This window comes from Silurus aristotelis (assembly GCF_946808225.1).
Source record: "Silurus aristotelis genome assembly, chromosome: 14".
Classification (NCBI taxonomy): domain Eukaryota; kingdom Metazoa; phylum Chordata; class Actinopteri; order Siluriformes; family Siluridae; genus Silurus; species Silurus aristotelis.
In genome coordinates, this window is record NC_139587.1 from 27,758,431 (window position 1) to 27,765,443 (window position 7,013).

The following is a 7,013-nucleotide window of genomic DNA, read 5'->3' on the forward strand; positions in this document are numbered from 1 at the left end:
AAAGTACAGATGTTTGTGTAAAAAATTTAATAATTGAAAGTAATAATTTGTCCAAAAAATAAATAGTGGAGTAAAATCCTGATACCAGAAAAATCGAATTAAGTAGAGTAACGTACACCTCTGTTGATTACAATTGGAAACCATACCACTTTCACCCTGTAATGAATTCTGGTAGAGTTTAACTAACTATTAACTTAGTCTGTAGTCTTTTTATTATTATTATTATTATTATTATTATTATTATTATTATTATTATTATTATTATTATTATTATTATTATTATTATAATCCGTAGTGCAAATGAAATAAGGACTAGCGGCTAACTCTGCCTATTAGGATGTTTGTTAAGAAACATAAGAATTTGTGAATTTGTGAATGTCCTTGTCAAGTTACGGTTTTATGTTTGAACAGGATATAAAAAATGATATAATGTTTATTGACATGATGTAAATCTCCCTATATACACTTATTAATGAGAATAAAAATTTTTCCACCACATTCTGTCTTGTTTTTTTCATTTCATTTTAATTCAAAATTACCTGATTGTCAAATTTTCTAAAATTGGAAGTTTCTTCTTCTTGTAGAATGGCACATAAAATAAAGTTCATATCGATATCTAGCTCAGCGTTCACTCTGGGATTGGTTTTTGCCTCTCGGTGTGAGACAGGTTTGAGCTGGTTCCCAAAGATTTCGAAAGACATTTGACAGAAACTTTAACAGCTGCACTGCCCTAACGTTATACTTTGAGCTAAAAATAATTTAAACATAGCAATTTTCCACAACCCCTGTCATTAAAACCTACAGAAACCTCTTTCTTTCCCCACATGTATCTTTGTACAACAGAGCTTCATTTAAATGCCACAACATCTGTATTAAAGTTGAACAAATCTCTGGATTAGAGGTAAATCTTCAGCTCTTTTCATAAAACTTCACTGCCATGTAAGTGTCTTCAGAAGACATGCTGTAGAGCAGAGGTCTCCAACCACTGGCACATGACTCAGGTGATCAGTACCAAGCTGTAGAAGAGTTGCTACTGGGTTGCAAGAATGTTTTGAGGAAAATGTCCATACACACCTCACTAGATGTGTCCACAAAACTGGTCTGTGGTGTACAAAAGGTTGAAGACCTCTGCCTTTGAGGAATTTGTTAAGTTTTCAGGAAAAATACTGCCTCGGTTTCCTGAAATGGTATATTTAATAGTGGTGTTCTGGGTGTGTGTTGCTAGATCGAGATTATTTGTGTTGAGGTTGATGATAATTTTGTCAGTGGGTCATGTCTCTGAGTTTACCCAAATACTCTCTGTGTAGAGTTCAAGGATTTTGGGTGGAAACCAAGAAATCATGAGATTTGGAGATTACTCCTATATATAAAAAAATATTCAGTGAGGTTTATTCAGTTAAATAAATTCCTAGGAGGTGTGAATGTGTGTGTGTGTGTGTGTGTGTGTGTGTGTGTGTGTGTGTGTGTGTGTGTGTGTGTGTGTGTGTGTCCTGTGTTGAACAGAAGACCCATTCATACTGACTTTCCCTATCCCATGCCCAGTGTTCCCACGTCTTCAGGTTCCACCTTGAGCAGGTTGATGATTATGAATCATGACTGGATGATGATGTTCACAAACACAAATGCAAGTTGAAAAAAAAACAACAACAACAAAGCAGCTCCTGATCATCTGAAAGAAATATAAACTTCAGCCTGTAAAAATGTGCAGGGAATATAAAATATTCTGCTTTTGAACTCCTTGGTTTTCCATGTCAGGAGTAGGCGTGGTCTGAAGTAATGACGTCAACGGCGCTGTTCAAAGCGCGCTGGTGCTGGAGAGAGAGAAGCGCCACACATCCGCAAATCAAGCCGCTCGAGCAGTGTGGACACACACACACACACACACACACGCATACACACACTGAACGAAGGAAGGAAGGAAGAAAGAAAACAAGGACAAAAGCGAGACAAAGAAAGGAAGGTAAAGAATCACTGGTGCTGGGTTCTGATCCCGAGAACCTTGAGAAGAACCGAGGGAGAATCTTGTGGAGAACCTCGAGGAGATCAGAGCAGAAGGATGAAGTGTGAGTATGATCATTCTTAAAGTTGGGAGAGGATGGGTGGTGTGGATGGATTTCCTAAACACACACACACACACACACACACACACACACACACATACACACACACACACACACACACACACACACACACCAGCGTCTAGTATGAATCCCTTGTAACATATTGCTTTGAAATTTGCATGCACGAGATTTTCGCACTCAAACCACACCTTTCCTTCTTACCATCCATTGTACCTTTAATGGGTAGCATCTACCTGGAAAGGTGTGTGTGTGTGTGTGTGTGTGTGTGTGTCAGTGTTTTGCTAAAAAGGTGCACCTAACGCCTGAATAACGCACCTGATATATACACACTCCACACACATCACATGGAACAGATGCACATTAAAGGTAACAAAGATGTTCCCTCGAGGGTACCACCCCGGTGACGTGGAAATGCACCCTATTTGGTGTGTGTGTGTGTGTGTGTGTGTGTGTGTGTGTGTGTGTGTGTGTGTGTGTGTTGCTGTTGCTTCACTTTTGCAGAGCACCCAGTTTTGGCTGCATGTCGAAGGGAATCATTTGAATGTTGATTTGCATGGCAGTAAGACAAAGCTGGGGGCAGGTGTGTGTGTGTGTGTGTGTGTGTGTGTGTGTGTGTGTGTGTGTGTGTGTGTGTGTGTGTGTTTAATAGCCTGTTTGTGGGACTGTGCAATGCACAATATACAAATTTACAGGAGAACAGATTAAATGCGTCCAAACCACCCATGTTTTCTAACTTTCTCTGGAAGAGGTATATATATAAATATATATATATATATATATATATATATATATATATATATATATATATATATATATATATATATATATATATACTCTATTAAATGCGCGTTTAATTGGTGCTGTAATCTTTACCAGTTATTACACCATCTTTTATATCGGAGGTGTCGGCGTATGATTTAGTGGCTTTCAAAATACGCTGTGGTTTCCATAGCAACAGATCCTTCCATAGTAGACAAGTAGGCTGTATATGTAACATTAATGGAAGGAGTCTCCAGTGCAAGAGTTTCATAACAAAAAGGTGTAATATAATATAATATAATATAGCATAAGCTGTGTGTGTTTGAGAGGGAATGAGCGTTTGTAGCTGCTATAACGTAAGTGAAAACGTACAGTATATATTATATTATATTATATTATATTATATTATATTATATTATATTATATTATATTATATTATAAGCAGCATCTGTTGTTTGGCACCTCCTCTGTGACGTTTATTTTTTTATATCCATCCCGATCTGTGTGACACCGACGTGTGTGTCGTGAAAGACGTGCATGTTGCTTTGGCACGTTTCTCGCACGTTCATGTTCTGCTTTATTTATTATTTGAACTGAACACTGTATATCTTTGTATTTAGCATGATGTACGCTCCAATCGAACTAAAACAAATGAGGTGCGGTTCTGCCTGTGTCAGCAATCCTTTTTTTTCCACACTCACACACACTCACACACACAAAAAAAATATATACAGGCCATATATATATGATATATATGATGTAAAATAGGTTAACATATGCTCCATGTTGGGCATGTGACCTTAAAACATGAGTCAGTGATGAATATTTCCCAGGAGAAGACTGAAATATTGATCCCTTTCTCACTGACACTCTCTTACACACTCTCTTTTTTCTTTGTCTCACACACACACACACACACACACACACACACACATATTAAATAGCATACAGTAAATCTCTAATCCAGTCTCTGTTCACTGTTCAGCTCAATAATCCCACCGAGAGGACACACAGCGGCTTCTTCCTTTCTTTAGACATCATGTGAGATTGAACTCATCCCAGGACTCGTCTGGTCTCGTCTCGTCTCGTCTCATCACGTCTCGTGACTCTTGCTCCTTGACTGTCTCAGAGTGCTTTACCTTCTTCCTGATTTTTTTCCATTTGGGATCTGAGGACATTTTCTCTGTTTTTGGTCTGAATTCGGAAATTCTCCTTAACAGATGATTCTGGGGTTTTTTTGGGGGCGGAGCTTATAAAGGGTTGTTTGCCTCCAAAAAACAAACCGAAAACGGAAGTAATGTGAAATCATGGTTGAGTAAAATTTAGAAACCCAGTCCACTATGCTTTTTTGGTTTGCTTGTTATTTGATTTGTCTCAGCACATTAAACGTATAGAATAGGAATGACGTGTACATGGACATCACAGAGCTTAAATACATAAAATACCAGTTATGATATAACATGACTAATTACCATTAATAGGCAGATCATCTATCACATTCCATCATACATGTACAGAACATTTTGGCTGCACAAACTTCTGTGCATCAGATCAGCTTCTTCAGAAAATCATCATCTACACCCCAGAACATGCGACAACCTCCGTTTGGATCGATTCCGGATCGAGTCAGATTGGACCTGCATCCAAAACGTGCTTGAGTTCAGCTAGAACCCTGCTGAGATCCTCCTCAGGGAGATGATCCAGGACTGATTGTTTTGGTCAAGCAGTGAGAGAATGGCGAGAAATGATCTGTTCAGGAGGTTGCAAATAAGTGCACTCTTTCCGGCGAACACTCAGATGTATGACTCAGATATATGAGTGTGTTGTTGGTTTTTGTATTTTTCGTAGATGTTGTGGGAAATAAAATCAGGATGCCTCGGTGGAGTCCTGTTTCCCCCCCCCCTGACCTGTGACTCGAGACTCGAGACTGGAGCTAATTTATAATTTCAAAGAGCTTTTTGTGATTAATACACTCTCTTAATATGTGTGTGTGTGTGTGTGTCAAGTCAAGTCAAGTTTATTTGTATAGCGCTTTTCACAACAGACATTGTCTCAAAGCAGCTTTACAGAAAACAACAGTGAAGGTGAATGGTGTGCGTTTGTCCCTGATGAGCAGCCGTGGCGACAGTGGCAAGGAAAAACTCCCTTAGATGATATGAGGAAGAAACCTTGAGAGGAACCAGACTCAAAGGGGAACCCATCCTCATATGGGTGACATCAAAAGTTTGGTCATAAATCTTTCAACAATACAGAACAATTTGTGATCATCATAGATCCAGCATCAGCTTCTCCATGCCAGGGCCTTTAAACACTCGGCATCTACTTCTCCATGATCATCCATAGGTCCATAATCTTCACGAGGTGGGACGTGACTGGAGCTGGCCAAACCTCAGGAAGCCTCGGGATGGGGAGAGAAAGAGAAGCAGTGGAGAGGAATTAGCGTAGCTGCTGTTCATGATATTAACAGCACAAGTTGATGTGTGTGTGTGTGTGTGTGTGTGTGTGTGTGTGTGTGTGTGTGTGTGAGTGTGTGTGTGTGTTTGGGTAAATGCCAAATAGTGTAACCAAAACTTTCTGCACTTCACGGGAGATGGAAAATGTCAGATTTTTATCTCTTCATCCTTCCGAAGATTAAATTTGAAGAATTTTGGACATTTTCAGATAAACCTGACTGACATGTTGATCTAATATTTAATATCAATATCACAAAAATTATATTTTGCAGAATGCTTTCCTGAGATATCGCAGATATAACGAGCATTTTCAAACATAATGCTTAAAAATAAATCGTGCCAAATCTTTAACATTGCAGTTTTGCTTTCTATTATGTTTGTAGCCATTATATAAAAATTTTATACCACAAAATGTAATCGTCATAAAAAAAAAATAAAATAAAAAAAATTCAATAAAATATTTTTTTGGAGATGGCCTTATAACCCTCTCAGATTGATTAGTTGCAAAAGATGCTTCTATAAAGTCAGGGCTAATGTCATTCTTTCACAGTATAAAATAAACACACAAATAAGTGCCCTAAAACACCAAACTATCAGAGATTCAGCTTTTTGAGCTATAGTCACTCTTTTTTAAATTTATATTTTTGTTGCTATTTTACAACTTTTTTGCTTTTTAGCAATCCTCAATGTTAAGCTATGCTAAATTAATAGTGAAAAAAGTCAAATAAATCAATTCAAATAATGTGACTACAGCTCAAAAAAGCAGAATCTCTGATAGTTTTGTGTTCTGGAGCACTTCTTTGTGTGGCTACATCATGTCGAGAATTATCTGTCGTTGCTAAACAATCTGGAAAATTCACTTTTCTATCATTATTTAAATATTTGTCTGCTACATTTTGTAAATTTTTTTATTTTCTCTGCACTTAATATGAACTGTAAACACTCCAGATGTGGAGTATCTACCAATAATGCTGCTTTGTGTGTATTTGTATGGTTAAATGATTTATACATATAAAAATCGAATTGAATCAAATCAAACTGAACTGAATCAACACTGCTGCCATCTGGAGATTTCTGTCTCCTCGTGGCTTTCATGGCATCACTTATACTCCATTTTGTCGTCCACGACTTCGAAAACCCCGACGTGTGTTTGTTATTATTCCTAATGGCCGAAGAAGGATTTACTATCAGCTGTGTATGATCCTCCAAAGCAGAGGATAATACGGAGTGTTGTTCAGTTTCTCTGGGTGTGATATTACACTTTCAGCCACCGAAGATGAACACTTCACACTTCAGCCATGACTAAACTGCAAATGAAAGAATCAGATTCAGTAGCTCAATCCCAGATGGCTAGGGTTTTGATATCCAGTGCACTACGTGGAGTGTAACAATCATTATTTCATATCTTTGAAGTGTAGGTGTGTAGGACACTGCTGTAGGGAGAGAGCAGACGATCGGGATTAGGTAAAAAAAAAAAAAAACGAAAGGATTATAAGGTCCCTGACAGTAGCTCTGATAGCAGGTTATCTTTTCGCAAATGAGATATGAAATCAAGCGTAATATGTCTTTCTACCCTCAATACCGTACGTGCAGGTCGCAAAGTGCCATCCATCCATCCATCCATCCATCCATCCATCTATCCATCTATCTTTGCCTGTATTACCATGACATTTTTAGACACTCTGTTTCAGGAAAACACACACGCAAACAAAAAGACAAA

The 7,013-nt window shown here is 38.0% G+C and overlaps 1 protein-coding gene across 1 annotated transcript in view; it reads left to right on the forward strand.

The window, feature by feature from the left end:
* The first annotated feature begins 1,793 nt into the window (after positions 1 to 1,793).
* The window catches only part of smpd3 (sphingomyelin phosphodiesterase 3), a 44,445-nt gene continuing 39,225 nt past the window's right edge, over positions 1,794 to 7,013 (forward strand). The window contains exon 1 of the mRNA XM_083561190.1: positions 1,794 to 2,063. The gene's annotated coding sequence lies outside the window, so the exon portion shown is untranslated. The remainder of the gene's footprint in view (positions 2,064 to 7,013) is intronic.